Source organism: Ictalurus punctatus, chromosome 26 (genome assembly GCF_001660625.3).
Source record: "Ictalurus punctatus breed USDA103 chromosome 26, Coco_2.0, whole genome shotgun sequence".
Lineage (NCBI taxonomy): Eukaryota > Metazoa > Chordata > Actinopteri > Siluriformes > Ictaluridae > Ictalurus > Ictalurus punctatus.
The window spans coordinates 1,489,366-1,509,782 of NC_030441.2; the positions used below are offsets into that span (position 1 = coordinate 1,489,366).

The 20,417-nt window shown below is 39.9% G+C and overlaps 1 protein-coding gene across 24 annotated transcripts in view; it reads left to right on the forward strand.

The window, feature by feature from the left end:
• LOC108258372 (caskin-1) overlaps positions 1-20,417 on the forward strand; it is an 88,011-nt gene that overhangs the window by 30,256 nt on the left and 37,338 nt on the right. For 11 of the 24 annotated variants that reach the window (XR_008393516.1, XR_008393518.1, XR_008393520.1 and 8 more), the window contains exons 6-9: positions 14,776-14,846; positions 15,735-15,783; positions 18,403-18,490; positions 19,845-20,372. The gene's annotated coding sequence lies outside the window, so the exon portion shown is untranslated. Of the gene's footprint in view, positions 1-14,588; positions 14,847-15,734; positions 15,784-16,809; positions 16,828-16,966; positions 17,060-17,256; positions 18,100-18,402; positions 18,491-19,844; positions 20,373-20,417 lie in introns of those variants that run through there. The other 13 variants (XR_008393525.1, XR_008393522.1, XM_053676151.1 and 10 more) reach the window with 10 other exon arrangements.

A 20,417-nucleotide genomic window follows, 5' to 3' on the forward strand; every position in this document is an offset into this window, starting at 1 on the left:
TTGGCGATTAAGGCTCTGGGTTACTGATTGGAAGGTCGGGGGTTCAAGCCCCAGCACTTCCAAGTTGTCACTGTTGGGCCCTTGAGCAAGGCCCTTAACCCTCTCTGCTCCAGGGGCGCCATATCATGTCTGACCCTGATATGATATGATATGATATGATATGATATGATATGATAAGATAAGATATAACTTTATTAATCCCCCGTAGGGGAAATTTAGTTCAACATAGCAGCACAAAGTAATATAAAAGAACAGAACAGATGCTGTATTGTAGAAGTATTCACACACTATTTACACTATACAATCAATAATAATTATTTACAACTAGATAATGTCTCAGATATAATCAGGCTTAAATCTGTCAGTTTGGTGCTTTGGTGTTGTGGAGCCTGATGGCTGATGGCACAAATGAGCCTCCAAAGCGCTTTGAGGCTCGGGGCTGGATGAGTCTGTGGCTGAAGGATCTCCTGAGCTGCCTCAGCTCAGCATAGAGAGGATGAGAGGGATTGTCCATGATGGTTTTCAGCTTCCTTCTCATCCTCCTCTCAGTCACCACCTCCACACTGTCCAGTTCCATCCCCACCACCGAGCTGGCCTTCTTCACCAGCTTGCCCAGTTTGTTGGCGCCACAAGTCCCGATGCCACCTCCGCAGCACACACCGGCAAAGAAGATGACACTGGACACCACAGATGGGTAGAACATCCGTAGCAGCCTGGTGCACACATTGAAGGACCTGAGCCTCCTCAGGAAGAACAGCCTGCTCTGTCCTGTCCTGTAGAGGGCCTCTGTGTTGTCTGTCCAGTCCAGTTTATTGTTGAGTTGCACCCCCAGGAACTTATAGGTGTCCACCATCTCTACCCCTTCACCCCTTATTACAACAGGGGTGTGGGGCCTCTTACTGTGTCTGAAGTCCACCACCAGCTCCTTGGTTTTGACTGTGTTGAGCTGGAGGTTGTTGCTGCCACACCATCCGATGAAGCTCTCAATCAAGTCTCTGTACTCCATCTCTCTGTCGTCTAAGATACAGAAGTCATCTGAGAACTTCTGGAGGTGGCTTGTTCCAGAGTCGAAGCAAAAAGCAAAAATCAGTAGTGTAAAGTGTGAAGAGAAATGGTGACAGTACAGTTCACTGGGGTGTGCCAGTGTTGCTCACCACGACGTCTGACTGGCATCCATGTAGCCTGACATAGCCTCACTGCGGCCTGTCAGTGAGGTAGTCAGTGATCCAGGCCACCAGGTCCTGATCCACCTGCATCACGGAGAGCTTCTCAGCCAGACTGAGAGGCTGAACAGTGTCAAAAGCACTGGAGAAATCGAAGAACATGATCCTTACAGTGCTGTGTGGCTTCTCCAGGTGGGTGTAGGCTTTGTGAAGCAGGTAGATGATGGCGTCATCCACGCTGATGTCAGCCTGGTACGCAAACTGCAGAGGGTCCAGGCAGTCGCGTACCAGGGGCCTAAGGTCTCTCGAAAGTCTTCATTACATGAGACATTAGTGCCACAGGCCTAAAGTTGGAGACGTCACTGGAACGTCCCTTTTTGGGGACTGGGACAATGCAGGAAGTCTTCCAGATCTTCGGCACCTTCTTCAACCTCAGCGAGAGGTCAAAAATACGCCAGAACACTCCTGCCGCTGCTCTGAACACACCTTGAGGACCCTCGGGTGGATGTCGTCAGGTCCTCTGGCCTTGTTGATCCAGGTTTTGGGGAGCTGCCATCTCACCTGGCTGGTTGTGAAGACCAGGGTGGAGGACAGGGGGGACTGGAGTGGCAAGAGAATGGAGAGTGGAGTGGAGGGGAGGGGGGATTGGAGGAGCAGTGGAATGGAGGGGAGAGAAGGGAGGGGGGTGGGTGACGGGAGGGGTGTGGAGGGAGGAGCCTGAGTTGGAGGTGAGTGGGTGGGGGGGATAACCTTGGTAGAGCTACTTGAGGAAGTGGAGAGGAAGAGGGGTCCAGTCAGCGTTGTTGAGTCAAACCTATTAAAAAACTGGTTTAACTCGTTGACTCGGTCCTTTGTCCCCTCTACTGCTCTTGATGGTCTATTTATGCCTGTAATGGTTCTCACCCCCCACCCCCCCACACCTCTCTGCTGTTGTTCAGCTGCAGCTTCCCTTCGATCCAGTTCTTATACGAGTCCTTAGCCCTCCTCAGCTCTCTCTTCAGCTCCTTCTGGATCGTTTCTTGGCCTCTTCGTTGTCCCCTGTCATGAAAGCAATCTTTTTCTTGTTCAACAGAGATTTGATGTCTCTGTTGATCCAGGGTTTATTGTTGAGGAAGCAGCATATCCTTTTGGTGGGGATGATACTGTCCTCACAGAACCTGATGTAGTCAGTGACACATTGGGCCAGACCCTCAATGTCGTCACTGTAATCCTGTTGGAACATTTCCCAGTCCGTTGTCCTGTAGCACTCCATCAGGGCCTCCTTGCCCCCACGGCCACTGCTGCACAGCCCTGATGGTGACAGACTGTCTCCTAACAGCAGTCTTGTACGTTGGAGTCAGCAGTACCAGACAGTGGTCAGATTTGCCAAAAGGGGGCAGAGCGGTGGCGCTGTATGCCTCCTTAACATTGGCATACAGCAGATCCAGGGTCTTATCTCCTCTGGTGTTACAGGTAACGTACTGTTTGAAGTTGGTCAGTATCCTTGAGATTTTGACGTGGTTAAAATCTCCGTTAATGATAAGGAAAGCGTCCGAATACCGTGTCTGCAGGTCTGCTACGGCGAAGTGGATGACGTCACAAGCGTGCGCCGCCACTGCCGACGGCGGAATGTAAACAGTGATGGCAATGGCAACAGAGAACTCTCGAGGCAGGTAATATGGTCTCAGTCCAACGGCCAGCACCTCAACATCTTGCGTGCAGATTTCTGCCTTCGTGGTTATATGTCCTGGGTTACACCATTTGGAGTTAACAAAGACAGCAACTTCTTACCGCTCTGTTTCTTCCTGTCTGCTCGAACTAGTGAGAAGCCAGCTAGTTCCACTGAGCAGTCTGGTGTTTTCCCATTCAACCAAGTTTCAGTCAGACATAGCATGCTGCAATCCCGATACTCGCGCTGCCCGCTGACCAGGGCTGAGAGTTCATCCATCTTGTTCGTCAGTGAGCAGACGTTCCCCATGACGACCGAGGGAAGACAGGGCTTGTATCTCCACCAACTCCCCATCTTCTTGTTCCTCACCATCACGCGAGCACAACATCCTCGCCTTCTAATCCTTAACTTTACTGGGATCTCTTTCGGACATGCAACAGGTCAATCCCAGAACTGCAAGAGCTCCTCACGTGAGTAGACTCCGGTGTTTTGTTGTCTGGTGGTCGCAGTGTTTATTGTGTAATGTTATCCTGGTTCAGGTAAAGTTAACCTTCGTCAGTAAATTAGCCTTCACAAGAATAATATTTACAAAAGAAAAGGCTAAAATGTGCCAATAAATAAAGTATAAGTTAGTGCGTGAGTAAAAAAGACAAATAAAAGTATATAAAATATAAAAAATGTTAATAACTAGGAAAGGGGAGAGGTAGCTGCTGTGTTGTGCTGCCACTCTCTGCGGCGCCGGAAGTGAATGCTGGGGAATGTGAAGAAAATAATTTCACTGTGCTGTGACCAATAAAGACTTATTATATTATTATTACTGATCCTCCATAATAATACTGGCTTGATCAGTTATCTGGCACACCGTTACATACAACGCCACTAATAACAGATTTTCCATTTTGCAATTGTTCCTTTCACCATAAGTCTTTAAATAGTTGGCTGTCTAAGTAGAGTTCTGATACTTTGATATGATTCATTAGAGTTGTAGTGTACTCTTGAACTTCTCCAAGAAGGCTGGATACTCTGAACTAGAGCTCTGCACGGGACTGATTTCTTAATCCCGCTCCCGCTGAATTTCTGACCATTACCGCCCATTCCCGCAACGTGTGTGTTCCACTCCCGCCTGCACCGGCAATGTTTGTATCCACTCCCGCACACACCCGCAAACATTCTGTCACAACTTGTAGATATTGTGAAAATTTTACACAAACGTTAGGGCTATGCTAAACGTTCAGAATAACAGACATAAAACATTGCATTTAATTAAACTGACCATAACTAAAAAGCACAAGTAAAGCACCACACAGGACAAACTCATTGGGCCAATTTTTATTAGCCTTATAAAACTCTATCAACATTTAAAACGTCACAACTAACGGAGCCCAAAAATTTATTTAAACGTATGCATAACAACACCCACACCTAACAATAGCCTAATAGTTAAACTCTGTTAACCCAACAAGGCACAATATTTAATTCAATTACTTATAAAATAGCCTAAATAAATATGAAACAAATTAAATATAAAACAAATTAAATAAAAAGTTAAATAAATAGGAAATAAAAATCTCAGAAATATCAGGTGTTTATGTAGCTAATTAACATATAACAAAAATAAAATAAATAATACTATAATACATTAAATATAGGCTACTTAATGAATGAATTAAATTATGATTCCCTTGGCCTAACCTACTCCAGATTGCTATTGAGGAAGAGAACGTTACTGTTCGACTGCGGTCCCAGGCTTGTGCGTCTCTCTTCCAACATCCACACACTAAATGCCCTCTCTGGCGGCACACTAGATGCAGGGATACTCCAAATAAAACGCGCAGGAGAGAGCTCTCTGTTGAACTTCCACCATTCAAGCGCACTGTCGGGATCTGGGTTGTCCGTGAGTCAGGTGCTGAGATATTCAGCTATTTCAGCATTGACAGGCTTTGGCGCTGAAACGAAGGATGCACCCTGGAGAACGGAGCAGGTAGGACACCTCAATCCAGAGGTGACAGATTTGTGTCTGTTGTAAACAAATACTTTTGCACATTTATCGCAACTTACAAAGTTAAATTCTTTTTCATTTCTTTCAGTAACAACTGAAATTTTTTTCTAAATGTCAGACTTGAATTGCTTTGTTTTTGTGAAGTAAATAGCCACTTTAATCTATTTCTCAACTTCATTTGTTGACTCCTCTCTTGTTATGTGCCAAATCCCAGGACCCACGCTATAATTTTTTGACCGCCCACTTCCACTCGCAGCAAAGGTAGAACCGCCCGCTCCCGCAAGATTTGTGTTAGGTCTCGCAGGACCCGCGGGATCCCAATCCCAATGCATTTCCCTAAGATTAAGAGCTATTAATTATGGGGAAAACAAGTTTAAAGGTATACACTGTATTTGGGGGAACACAGAAGTTAGAGAAGTTTCAAAAGCTCATCCTTGTCCAACTATGGAGCATGACCACGTCATGGCAAAGGGAATTGTGAGTGGCACTATTCACGTAATTGCCTGCCTACTTATGTACATCTGGAGGATTAAAGGCGACATTCACTAGACGACATGTCAATCAAAACATCCTTGTCTGTCTGGGTTCACAGCAACTTTAAGCAAACTGAGGAGCTCTGTTTCTATTTAAACCTTTCTGCCATTACATTGTCATGAGCTGCATCCCAAATCTAAAACTCTGACCTAAAAGTATTTAGACATTCAATTGTGGCTTCATTAAAGATCACAGTTAAAGGCTTAGTATTTAGTTTGCCATCTTATATTTCCAAGAATATCTTGATAACATCTGGGTATAAAATCAGCCAGTTCTTTTAACAGTTGCCACAGTTCCTGGATCACCCAGGAAGAAACTAAATCACTGCCTAGGAGTAGAGAAGTTGGGACTGACCTTCTTATACTGTAGCTACTGTGCCCACACCTGGAAAAGCAGGATAAAAATGTATGAATCAATGAATAAATGTGCAGTGTGAACCAAAGCAAACCAAACAGTACAAGAATCAAAAGTATACATTTTGCTGTGGTTTGGACTCTGTGTGCTGATGGACAGCGTGAAAGAACACTTAAAATCAATATTTGAAAATCCATGCATTTGAACTGTGACTCCCACATTTCCTCCCCAAGCAAGGCAGGGTCATACAGGCATGTGAAAAAACAAGTACACCCCATTAAAATTGTGTACTCAACATATGGCACAGATATAAAAGAACTGCAGATTTGTCCAGGACTGATCATCCCTGTAAATTTAGCCCAAGAGCAGACCGTCTGATGCAAAAAGAAGTCTCCAAGATTTCATCACAGGATCTGCTAGTTAGTCTTGCAACTATTGGTGTCAAAGTGCATGCTTCTACAGTCAGAAAGAGATTGCACAAATTTGACCTGCATGAGAATTGTGCCAGGAAAAAGCCTTTGCAAGACTACAGTTTGCCAATGAGCATATAGGCAAAGACCAGGCCTTCTGGAATAATATGCTCTGGACAGATGAATCAAAGATAGAGTCATTTGGCAACAGTAACAGCAGACATGTTTGGCACAGACCAAAGACAGCTCTTCAGGAGAAACACCTCATACCAACTATGAGTCACGGTGGTGGAAATGTTATGGTTTGGGGTTGCTTCGCTGCCTCACGGACTGGACAGCTTGCATTCATTGATTCTACTATGGATTCTGCATCATATCAAGAGTGCTTAAAGATAATGTAAGGCCATCTGTCTGAGAGTTGAATTTGAACCTAAAGTGGACCTTTCAACAGGATAATGATCCTAAGCACACTTGCAAATCCACCAAGAGATGGCTCAAAAAGAATAAATGGAGGGTTATGGAATGGCCGAGTCAAAGCTAAGATTTGAATCTCATTGAAATGTTGTGGGGGATCTGAAACAGGCAGTACATGCAAGAAAACCCTCAAACATCTTGTAACTGAAAGAATATTACATGGAAGAGTGGTCAAAAATTCCAGCAAGCCTGGTGGACAATTATGCAAAATACCTACAAGAAGTTATTTCTGCTAAAGGGGGCAATACTAGCTTCTGAGGCCAAGGATGTACTTACTTTTTCCACAGAAAAATCTCAGAATATATATTGATATTTCTGTTGAATAAATAACTCAAAAAGCTATTTGTCCTTGTGCTTTTGTTAAAGTATATCAAGTTTATTATTAGGCACTGTTTCAAAGATGATCAAATGTTTGCTTGTCCAAACATGTCAAACAAGCCAACAATTTCCATGGGGTGTACTTATTTTTTTCACATGACTGTACATTAAGATCAACCAGGTCAACAATAGCTCAGAACTTACTTGAGTGAACTGCAAACAGCCAGGTATAATGCTTAGCATAATGTTTGCGTGCGTTATATACCGTATGGTGTAGACAGGACATGAACATGACCACCAAGGAAGAGTTCAAAATTCAGTGGAGGGTGCCCTCTGGTGGCATGGTGGAGAACTGTCCATGATAGACCTGACAACAGAACAATCTACAAAATCTACAAAAATCTACAAACAAAGTGCTGACACTGCAGACTCCTTTGATAAATTTTCTCACAGAAACATCACCTGTTATCAGACTTTCCTAATTTCAGGCTAAACTGATAGCTCAATGATAAACATTCTACTACCTGAAAGGTCCCTGAAGCCACCAAAGATCATGTAACAAAAACAGTTGAATGTGCTTGGAGGAAAAGAAAAAAAAGTTCTTTCATACAGTACCGCAAAGTAGGGCAGCAAAGATTGGTCTTCCTTGAGCAAAATCCTTAACGATAAACTACTGAGATATGTAATAACTGGAGCATCAGCATTTGTGGGTTCGGTTATGGTCTCAGAATGGCCAGAAAGAATGAGCTTTCTTCAGAAACTCATCAGTCTATTATTTGTTGAGAATTTTGAATTTCCATTGTTTGTTTAGGTACGGGTGTGATTGGGAACAGGTGTGCAAGTTTTGGGCTGATTCTGGCACAGACGTGACACAATGAAGGGGATTCCAGATGGGATTACAGAAATTGCAAAATCACAGGATTTTGCAATGATTAACTGGAAAAGGATTTAAATAATAACCTAGTTCTTTTTCTCTATGCTTTCAGAGAATTTTTCCCATTTTTTTCCAATTTCAAATTTTCCGAATACAGTAACAAATTGGGAATCCCCATGACCTGCCTCCACCATGAAGAGTCTGACTCTAATAATGACACTGATGGCCATGTTCTGTTGGCTTTGTTGGCCTGGAAGCAACTTTGCTAATGATTATGTGGAGGACCTATAGAGGGGAGAGAGATAAAGAGAGAGAAAGAGAGGGACAGTGAGAGGCCACCACGTACTGAAAGTACAGTACCATGTACTGTTACTTTGCAGTATGGTGGGTCCCTCATATTGCACACAAATGTTATAAAACATGATTCAACAGTATAATCAATGTTACTTTCAGTTTCTCTTTGCCTTTTTTGGAGCTGATACTTTGTTGAGGCGTTGCTTGGCATGGTTACTATAGTTACAAAGACTAGAAAGCGTGTCATAGCTCAGTGGGGCACTCTTTACTACACTGGCTGGAGGAAGGCAAAACAGCTCAGTGTTGCCTTGCCAGGATACAAGTGGAGACATTCAGGTAGTCAGGAATCACATTTAGACAGAGAAAACTTTCAATTTCACCTGGTAAGTACAAATTCTGTTCTTCCATATCATATTTCTAAAGCCTTATATAGTTATATTTTCTGTATTTAATTTCATGAAGGTCAATTTGAACAGACTGAAAATTGGGCATGAAGCTTTCCATGGAGCGATGAGGCACAGATGTGTTATATCTGGATGAAAGATTTTGTCTTATTTGTGTATTTAAGATTGGTACTCAAATAGGATTCCACAGTTTATCAATGTATTTTTAGACCATGACATAAAAAGTCAGCATGACATATTGTGGTTACATCTACTGTCAGACTTTTCATTCGGGACGATATTACACAGCACAAATAGGCAGAATCCTATTGTAACATTTGAAGTAATCCTTGCCCAGTGTGTGCAGCTCTCACATAACTTCTGCAAAAGTGAGTAGAACCAGTTTCTGTGCTTGGACCGTCATGTAAATATTTTGTATTCAATCATTTGCACTGTAAATAACCAGTATTTCCGGCTGACAGACACTTTCACGGATAAATTTGCCTCACCAGGCATCAAAAAAATAGAAATTTAAGTGAGTCTGAAATGTTGAACAGGTACAGGTATAGCACAATTACAGCACATTCTACTCTCCAGATTTACCCCTAGCTGGTTGCACTTATAAAGAGTCTTATATCAGTTCACAACTATTCAAGATCATCAGTAGGCAAATTAGCACAATCTTGAAAGGTGTGTTCTCTTCTCAGTGCTCAATTTGTGAGGTCCTAAAGAAGGGCTAAAACAGCTGTTTTTAATAAATCTTTTTAATAAAAATGTCTGGTTCATGCACAACCTAATTTGTCAAACAACAAAGCAAGTGCACCAGAGCAATTAGCAGAAGGTTTACCTAGATGCTACCCATTTAGGTTACATATTTCTTCCAAAAAATATCTTTATTTCCATTATTTGTAAAGCTGTACAAGCTATAATTTGATATTATATGGCAATTGCCAGTGGAGGCATTACACCTATGACAATAATAAACACCTGCACAATTCAGTATACTCCCATATCAGGTGCTCTAATTATTGCAGCACACTGCCATACCCAAAGCCACTAGGAAAACATTTGTACTTCAGGTTGGAAACTTGTATTATTTTATGTACTTTTAACATCAATTTCTTGTTTGTTATAAAAGTTATTTAGATATTTAAATTTTTATGTATATATGAACAAGTTTCCAGATCAGTTTGCTAAAATGAACATTTGACATAGCCCTGACTTACTGTACTTCAATGGGAGCACACACACACACACACAGACACACACACACACACACACACACACACACACACACACACACACACACACACACACACACACATACATACAAACACACGGAACTTTCAAAACCAAACATGTACTGTATTTTAGAGTATAGTGAAGTAAAGTATCATTTGAAAGGGCAATCTATACTGCATATAGTTCACTGATGACCTATTTCTTTAAATTTTCTACCACATGAAATACCTTCATCACAAGGAGAATTTTGACAGAAGGAGACATGCCATCATGGATTTGGTCTTGGTTTGGCTTCTCAGGATCAAATTCCAGCCCACCTTCCAATGGTGAGTCAGCCCAGTTTCTAGAAGCCCAGTACTTGTGTTTTGATACATTGTGATTATAGCTTATTGCTCATATTATCAAGACTTAAAAAGATATGTAGATATCTTTCTACTTTCTACGTATTCTACAGATACATAATCTGCTTGTCCAGGCACCAGGCTATTTGTCCTCCTCAAATCAATATCCTAGTACCCAGGACAAGCAGATTAAATATCAGGGTGTGTCTGCATATCTTTTCATTTACAGTTGCCTGTGAATGAACACTCAGTACTCAGGTTCAGTACACTGTTGACATAACTCTACTATTATATAACTCTAGTCCTAGCACACCACTGTCTGCATTTAAACATTTAACATTTTATCAAATAAAGATGCTAGCAAATAATATCTTTATGTGCAACAAGAAAACACCACAGTTTAAAGCTTAATAAAAAAGTTTCTGTCTTTTTGTTAAGGGTACAAACATCATGATAATATCAGGAGAAGATAACGACTGGCTACAGCCTAATTAATGAATTTATGAGACTACATTTTATTCATTGTTTTTTACTGCTATATAGAATTTGACAGAGAATGGAGGAGTGTAAACTGGGAGTAAGTAACACTAATAATTGTTTACTGCATTAATTTACAGATTACACATATTACCCTTGTTAAGTAGCAAATATTTTAATCCATTGTAGTAGAGCAGGAAATTAATCAGAAATATTAGTATATCTATTAGTATATGGCCTTGCAACGTCATGCTAAGTTCCTATTTTCATAAATGTTTTATTTCTTTCTTTTGCTAGTGGGAGAGATCGACTTGAGGCAGATCTGAGAGAATTTACGATCCGTCATGCAGAGATCACCCATCTCAGAATCCTTGTTCACGGAGCAGTTGGTGCTGGAAAATCTACCTTCATCAAGTCAGCTAACAGTGTCTTTCAGCACCGTGTAACGGACAGAGCCGGAGAAGCAGCGAGTGCAAGCACAAGTCATACGAAACGAGTAAATTTGGTTTTCAGTTATAGACGATTCAGTTTAGTTTTCAGAACTAAATTTGTCATCAGTTTATCATAGTGAATTTTCTTCATGTGTACCTGTGTTATGGATAATATATTAATAAATGCATTACATTTATATAACATATAATAAATTAAAGGTAGATAAGGTTATAATCGAGACTGAGAGAAAATTGTGTTAAAATATTGTATTGGTTTTGTCTTTGCAGTACAAAAGCTACAGAATCTGGGATAAAAATGACAGCACCTTACCATTTATCTTCAATGATATCATGGGGCTACAAGATACGGGGACATCTGGAATCCACACCGGTGACATCATTAATGCTATGCTGGGCCATGTGAGAGAGAACTATACGGTATGGTTAATATTTTATTTAATACAAATAGACATTTCACATATACACACTTCCTGCCTGTCCAAATATATTTCTGCCTTTCCAATTATATTCCTGCATGCCCAATATAAATTCCTACCTATATTATTTATTCCTGCCTGTCCAAGTATATTCATGACTGTCAAAGATATTGTGTAATAAAAAATAATTGTGTATTTTTCAGTTTAATCCTGTGTGTCCTTTACGAGATGGTGGTCCACGGTACATTAACCCCCCCACTCTGAATGATAAAGTTCACTGTCTGGTGAGCGTTATGTCAGCACAAACCCTCCCTGTCATGTATGACGCTGTCATCAATAGCATTAAGGATGTCCGGGAACGGGCCAGTGACCTTGGTGAGTAACTCGAGTAAAACTCTCAGCTTTACTATTAATCATTGCTATCCATTGTCTTTTACATGAGGCAAGCAAAGAATAGTTTTTCATAAACAAGACGTAAAGATAAATCTAATGTAAATATAAGATCTCAGTTTTTAAGCTAAAAATCAAAGTGAAGGGGAAAACCTAATGAAATTTACTTTAAAGTTTGTATGAGCATATGTGACCAAGCAAAATAAAAACATGCAAGAGTCACCCAATGTCTCCTCGTTGGTTTGTATAATCAAGAATATAATATTCAGCATTAATCCTTGGTAGCTGTAAGAAAATCATTCTCTCTGCATGACAGGTATCCCCCAAGTGCTGATCTTGACACATATTGATGAGTGCTGTCCACTGGTTAAGGAAAACTTGAGAAAAGTCTACTTCAGCAAGAAAATTAAGGAAAAGGTTGGTCATATAATACTTCCTGCTTTATTACGTAAGTGGGTTTTTTAAATGTCGAATCCCCTTGGGCAGTAACGGTTTAATCCAAAACGTTGATCATCATTACCCAGTTTTCAAGTTGTACCTATGCGCAGAGTTTCGCTACAGACCTCAAGGCTTAAATGATAAAATGTAATCCTTTTTTCCTTACGAATGCCGCGACAGAGTGGGAATCCCGATGAACTGCATCTTTCCTGTCAAGAACTACCATGAAGAGTCAGACACCAATAATGACACTGACGTCCTGGTCCTGTTGGCCCTGAGTAAAATCCTCAACTCTGCTAATGATTATGTGAGAGAGCTGTAACTCTCGCCCCTCTTTCAGCTTGTAGACTGGTCCAAATAAAAGTTGAACAATACTATATGTTTAGTAAATCATGTAACCTTAGTAATGCTTAGTTGAATTTGAAAAATGCGCTCGTCCTGACATATAAATAAACATGATTTCCTGTTAGACCTGTTGCAAATTAAAATAAATTATGCATGTTTGTCCTCGATAAATGTGTGTGCGTGTGTGTGTGTCTATGATCAGTGTTTTGTGTTGTGTTCAAGTGCTGCTGCATTACTTCCAGGCTCCTGCAATACCATCTCCCACCATCTGCAGGTACGCTCACCTCGCTGGTATACAGGGCAACACCAGAGGAAACATTAGCACATTCATTTGTGATTTTTGATTGTCGTGTGTGTGTGTGTGTGTGTGTGTGTGTGTGTGTGTGTGTGTGTGTGTGTGTGTGTGTGTGTGTGTGTGTGTGAGTGTGACCCTCAGCTTGTTTATGATTTTTTAAATGAGCTTTGGCTTTAAGTGTCTCTTATTATTTTTTATGACATATAAATAAACATGATTTCCTGTTAAACCTGTTACAAATTAAAATAAAGTGTTTGTGTGTGTGTCTTTAAGTCTCTCTTATTATTTTTTTAATTATCATTTTTCTGCAAGTGTGCGTTTTGTTTTAAACCCTGAACTGACATCGTCACAATGTTTCTTGGACATACAGATAAAAGATTCATTTTAAAGAAAGAAATCAACTTAAATATGCTGAAATATTTTGTAAACACAGTATGGTTCATCAGCCACGTATTAGTCATTCAAAAATACATGTTTACGTATGTATATCACATTTTTGGAGATTTATTCCCAAAAGCTTCAGATTAAGCTGGCTCCAGTTTAAACTAACTATTCACCACACACGACAAATACTGTAGCTCGCCATTTTATCTTGTAATATTATAAGTGTAAAAATTCATAGTTTAATTTAAACTAGTAAATATACCGTTTTTCTGCTAGTCAGAATCCGAATTAAGGATATCATGTGAGGGGTGTACTCACTTTTGTGAGATACTGTGTACTCTCTCATCTGTGCAACCCGAGCTCAGTTTGTACAGGAAGCAAGCATACAGCCGTTATACAGGAAGTGATCTCCTAAAATGGGTATGAGAGCTAAGTCACTCATTCAGCAGTCATGTTATTCATGTGAGAGCCTTTTCAATCTCGTTCTTCTCGATTGTTTCTTCCTGATGTCGTCTCAGGGGGTTTTCCTTGCCACTTTCACCTCTGAAATTGCTCGCTAAGGGATTGATTTAAAACTTGAATTTAAATGTAAAGTTCAAAGCCAGATCTCTGTAAAGTTGCTTTGTGACAACGCCCATGACTCTTCGGGTAATCTTCAAGGTTGTGCATTGTTGAATTCAAGGACGTAATTCATTGGGGGTGTCTAACCCATCCTATATTTAGAACATAGTTTTAAGATTACATTTACAGTTTGCATTCATGTGATTTCTGAGTGATAGAAGCTCCCACAGCATGGGGAAATTGCAGGGTGCTGTGGACATCCTGTCTCCATTTCTTACAGACTGAGCTGCTAAAATATATCAATGAACTTGCGTTGAGTATGGGCGCAGACAAGTGTACAAGTTTCCTTAACTTCAATTTTCCTTAACTAACGGAAATATATTAAAAAGTAATAAACAACAATAAATAGAATAGATGAAGAAAAGACAGATCCGTTGGCAGGGTTCATTAAAGGGGGACATATAGAAAATATTTTGTATTGTAAATATTTTTTTTAAATTTTTTTTTGGAGGGGGGGGAGATTGGTATTTCTTCAACATTTGAGGGAGGAAACGAACCCCCCCCCCCACAAAGAATGTGTGGTTACGCCCAAGGCTGAATTTGAAGGAGATTGACTATTTAATCAGCATTGTGTGAGGAATAGAGTACCTCAGGAAAATAATAAACTAAGTGGATATATATGTGTGTGTTTGTGCGAGAGGGGGAGTTAGAGAGAGAGAGAGAGAGAGAGAGAGAGAGAGAGAGTCAGGGCTGGTTACCAAGTGAAAGTGAAAGCACAGAATGATTCCCTAATTTGTGTAACAGTTATACTGAGCTCAGACTTGTTAAGTACCATTTTGACCACTTTTGCTCTAGCAGGGAGAATGATCTCTTTGATCTTTGATTAAGAAGACGTGTTTTAGGTTAGACTGGGTATCAGCCTTGTGATCCATTACTCCATGCTGGATTTATTAAAATTGTGTTGATGTACTTTACCCTGTGAGGAAGATCAGCTTCAGAGGAAGAAAATCGAACAAAATGGGTGGAGAGAATTCGAAACCAAAGCCTCCAGAAGGTCAGATCACTTTGCTGGAACCATTCAACAGCTGTTATACAGGATGTTCTAAAAGTCTCCATAATTAACACTTTTTTAGCAAAGTGTAACTTTATCTGCAAAACATCCTCTACATGATCGATGTCTTGTAAACACACACAGAGTCGTCTCTTCCGCTTGTGACGAGCTTGTTCTAACACATCTGGAGTTATTTATGTAATCGCATATCCATTCTCAACCTTCCTGATCCAGGCACGAGGATGGTTTCAATACGTTCTTCTTTTGTCAAGGGCGATCTTAAAGTCTATCTCAAGGAAGAAAAAAACAACCTATAACTAAGTATGAAAAATTCTGGAAGACATTTTTCTAAAAAAAAGTGTTCATCTCCCCTATGTATGATGACGTTTGAGACATCCTGGTTTACTGTATATTTGTGTGCAGTTTTGCTAAAACATAACACTAGGGGTTGCATAGCGATGCCTCGCTATATCTGTATTGCCATCAGTTTAGCACTGCAGAAATTCCAGATGTGGCCGAATCCTACCACTGGATCACCAAAAAAAAAAAAAAAAAATCAAAAAAGAACTTCAGGGAAACATTTACAATTAATTTACAAATGACAGCAATGAAAGTAAATAATAACTCCTTAACCGGTACAGTTCTTCACTAGAGTTCATACATGGTCTTAACCAGACCAAGGCCTTGTGGACCTTATTGTTAATCTTTCTATCTGATACAGGCTAGAAGTTTAAACCACCGTGACCTTGACCAGGTCATTAATAACGAGTTGATGTACATGATCATTCTGTGTTCTGTGAACTTCATACTTGATGTTTTTGGGAGTTGGGAGGAAACACTTCAAGACACAGGGAGAACGAGTTAAGTTCTGAATGATCTTTTTATTTACAGACTTTGAAGAATCAGACTTTGATGAACCATGGAGAAACGTGGACTGGAAGTAAGTAATTGATTTTTGAGTGTTTTGTTTAGTTTAAATCGGGCTTTATATTTAATGAATCTACACAAAATAGGCTGATATTATGGAGGTAAAGTGGAGGGAAAATCTGTATAGTTACAGAAAAAAAATTGTGATTGCATACAATACATCATCCTTCTTGGTGTAAACCCCTAAATTAGTTAAGGTCAGAAGTTACATAATTGGTTTAATGGAGTTGACCTGTGTGCAATTTAAATGTCATGTGATCTCAATATAAATATGTTCCTGGAAGGCCCAGAGCTTATTATAGAACAAACCATCATGAAGACAAATATATATATATATCAATACTAAAGTTCTGGAAAAGTATCGCAATCTTCATCCCATGGAGCAACATTAAATCTACTGTTAAATGTGTAAAGGATATGGTACCATCACGACACGTCCCCTCAAGATCAGTGACCAGATAAAGAGGGGATTAGTCAAAGAAAACACAAAGATGCAATACTCAAGAAAGACCCAAGGCTAGGTTGGCTGAACTGGACACTACACAAAGCTGGGTTTTTATGGATGTGTAGTGATAAGAAAGCCATTATTGAAAAAAACAATAAGAAGTGTAGGAGGCAATGTAGGAAAATGATCTCTGGTCTGATGAGACCAAAACAATTTGTCCTGGTGAAAAGTGCTATGTGTGGTAGAAATCCACCTCTGCTCATCACCTATGATCCTGTAACTGGTTCACCGGTTGTCCTGGTTCATCATTTTATCCATGTAAAAATTCCACAGTAGAGAAAAGCAATGTGTCTGCTCAAGGTAATGCCTCCTATTATGTCCTGTTACATGTTACATGTGACACCTTGTCCAGTTTAGCAGTATCTTATTATGTAATTTTGATATTTTGTCTTTATTCTTCAGTGAATGGGAATTATTGCATTAATAAACATACAACTATAACAGCTGTGTGTCTGTGTGTCTCTCTCTCTCTCTCTCTGTGTGTGTGTGTGTGTGTGTGTGTGTGTGTGTGTGTGTGTGTGTGTGTGTTTGCAGTATTATACCACCACCACCAATATGTAGTCATTAAAATCTATTGTAAAAGTCATTGTAGTTTAAAAATGATAGTAAAGGTGCCATTACTGTAAACAGACAATATAGTCAGAATGTTCTAAATTCCATAATTATATGGAATGAACTTCCAACCTCAATACGGACCGCAGGATCCATCACTATCTTCAAAAAGGGCTAAAGACCCACCTCTTCCATGAACTAACCCCTAACTTGATGGATGCACATATATTTGGTACCTGATGCCTCCAAGTCCTTCAGCAGTTCATTTGTTGTCTTAGGGTTTGGTTCAATTTTGGACCAAAGTTTGTTCATCCCTGGGATGTGAGCCTCTTTCCTGAATGCATACAGTTGTTTGGACAGATGTTCGTTGTACCTGTAGTTTTGCTCCTAACGACGAACCAGACTTATGGAGGTTCACGATCGTTTTTTTTCTTAGCGGAGTTGCTTGTATTTCGACCCACTGGAATTGTGAAATAGTGAATTAGAGCTTCTAATTGATTGATTTAAAATGAACTCTGTTGTGAACATTTGTGGTATAATGGGTAGATAAGATTTGGCTGGAAATGACAAAGGAACGGGTCAAGGATGCATGGAGATCTGGGCAGTGATAGGGAGCTAGGGAACTAGGGAGGAAGATGGGGAGCTAGTGAGCGGTTTCAGACACAGCGTTGATTCTTTATTTTAGTTTCAGTTTCGATTTACAGTCAACGCTATTTGTAGTCAGTGGGCGGGGCCAGCGTCTGTAAGACAAAGAACCCGGATGTAATGCAGGAAGGAGAAGCCTGATGCTGTGAAGGTAGAAAAATAAAAAGAGCCATACCGCTATAAACTGCGAGTAAAAATGATTTACGGACCTTAAGAAGTTTTAAAACGTCTCAAAATGGCTAATACATGACCTATTTTACACCGTTTTCCCCACAGAGGACGAGAAGAGATTAGATATGTCGAGACATTTTATTTAGGTTAAAGCAGAGAGAGAGAAGAGAGAGACGTTTTTGTTGATGTTTGTGTTACAGTGAATTCAGATATATTTTGGGGTCTTGGGACCAGTTTCCTTCATCATGCTGCTGTAGGAGACAGAGTAGAAATAGACAGGGTTTTGTTAAATCTGGTGTACTGACATTTCCTCCTACCAGAGCTTAATGCGCATGCGCACATCAGTATTGCGTCATCTTAGTCACGCCTATAATTGTTTTACTACTTGCGCGTGGACATGGAGTCTGATTGAGTGTTTTGCACTGTAAAACCATCCTACCTGTTTATTTTATATTGGTAGGACAACCTCTCCATTGTTCTATCAACGTCTTGTTGTTTTGTTTTGTTTTTTCAAACTTAAAATGCAGTAGTGAATTACACTGTATTTTACCACATGGCATTGAAGCAGCTCTAAGTTTTGAACCTTGAGTTATGTTTCTTAATACAGATCACTGTTCACTTATCAGCATGTGCATAATGTACTCTTAAACTATATTTTAACTATACTGCTACATTAAAAATGCACTATTGTTTTTGATTCTTTAATGAAAATCCACCCTGTATTTAATTGTGTTGTTTTTTCCCATTATTCTTTATCAGGATTTTTCAACCACGATTCAGTTAAATGAATAAAAAATGTGAGGATGGGAGTCCACACCAGCTTATGTACCTCCACCAACTCCACCAGGTAATTCCGATGACCATCCAAGTGCAAGTCCAAAAATTCCTCTCAGTTGATCATATAGGATTTGTGAGAACGTTCATCAATGGTTCCAGGTGTTTGCACGGTTTAAGTCAGTGTTATGCACATGGGACAAGGAATTGCAATTACTTATTATTATTATTATTATTATTATTATTATTAAATAGAATAAAGCACAGCATACCTTGTTTTCAACAGGCCCACACGTTGAAGCGTTTGCATTTGCATGGTTTAGGTTCAAACCCTCATTTCATACAGTGTACTGTACATGTAGTAGATATCTGTGGGCATATTCAGGGTTAAGTTATGTGTGTGTAGAGACAAGTTAAATCAGAAATCAGACCGTCTCAGTTGCACAATGTTCTGACATTAGACTTAAGCTGCGGTTTCTTAAAAGCTCTCTTGCTAATCTCCTAACCTAGCAAAGCTCAAGAGATCATAATTCACAACAGGAGATTCTCCAATATGATAGATATACTCCAATAGATATACTCCAATATGGGGGGGGGGGGGGGGGGGGGGGGCATGTCACACGATAGGGAAGGCTTGGGGGGGCTTTAGTTACAAAAAGGTTGAGAACCTCTGCATTACATTATTGGAGTAGTTTACAATTACAATTACAATTAATTACTGATTTGTTTTACATTTCTCCTGCAGAAATACAGCAAATAAAATTTTATTAAAAAAAAAAAAAGTATTTGCAATTATAAAAAAATTACTCAAGATGATTTAAGGCTGAATACAAATACGGAAATGAATATTTGCACACCGATACAAAACTAATACAAATATGAAATTACACCGTGGCATCGTTTCCTCTTTTGTTAGAGAAAATCTGTTCAGAGTTTTGTTATAGTGTCAAAACTGAAAGGCATTTTTGTGTATATACACATCATAAATATATCAGTACTGTATATTAATCATGACCGTGTAAAGCCGTACGTGACTTTTTTTTTTTACCTCAAGAATTTTGGAGACACACTTCCTGTTTGATGCTGACCACAATCCATTAAAGAAAGAAAAAAGAGAGAAAAAAGATGTCTTTATTTGTCACATTACAAATACGCTGAAATGACTATTTGTACATACGGTGAAATTATTTTCTTGGCATATCCTCGCTCGTTATGAAGTCGGGGTCAGAGTGCAGGGTCAGCCATGATACAGCAACCCTGGAGCAAAGAGGGTCGAGGGCCTTGCTCAACTCAAGGACCCAACAATGGCAGCATGCTGGGGCTTGAACCATCAACCTTCTAATCAGTAACCGTTGAGCCACTACTGACCAACTGATGCCCTTATATGATCCATCCATCCATCTTCTATACCGCTTTATCCTTTTCAGGGTCACGGGGAAACCTGGAGCCTATCCCATGGAGCATCGGGCACAAGGCGGGTACACCCTGGACAGGGTCCCTTATATGATGTCACATGAAATTAAGTGATGTTATTTATATCACAGTTCCTATGCAAGGCCTTTTTAAAATAACTGAAAAGTTTTGATCTTCACTTATCAGGATTGTCCCAATTCACCTGAAGTCACCCTGCACATTACCTTACAGGGCTCAATAACCGTGTTGTATAATTTTTTAACAAAGTTGATCATTAATATTATCCAATGATAGCTAGATGATTATCTATGGCCTTTTGTGTTTGTAAAATGCTTTTACTTTCCATTTGCATTGGAATTGAGGCCAAATGAGAGGCTAGATGTCCATGTCCATGTCCGTGTGTGTGTGTGTGTGTGTGTGTGTGTGTGTGTGTGTGTGTGTGTGTGTGTGTCAGAAACAGAAAGTGTGCTAGGATTCAAAAACTGAAGGTATGAAAGTGGGAACTGGGGAAGCTGCTCTAACAGTCGACCCAGTCAGAAGCTGTGAGTACATCTTTACAAATCTGTTTGCAAAGCTGTTTGGAATTA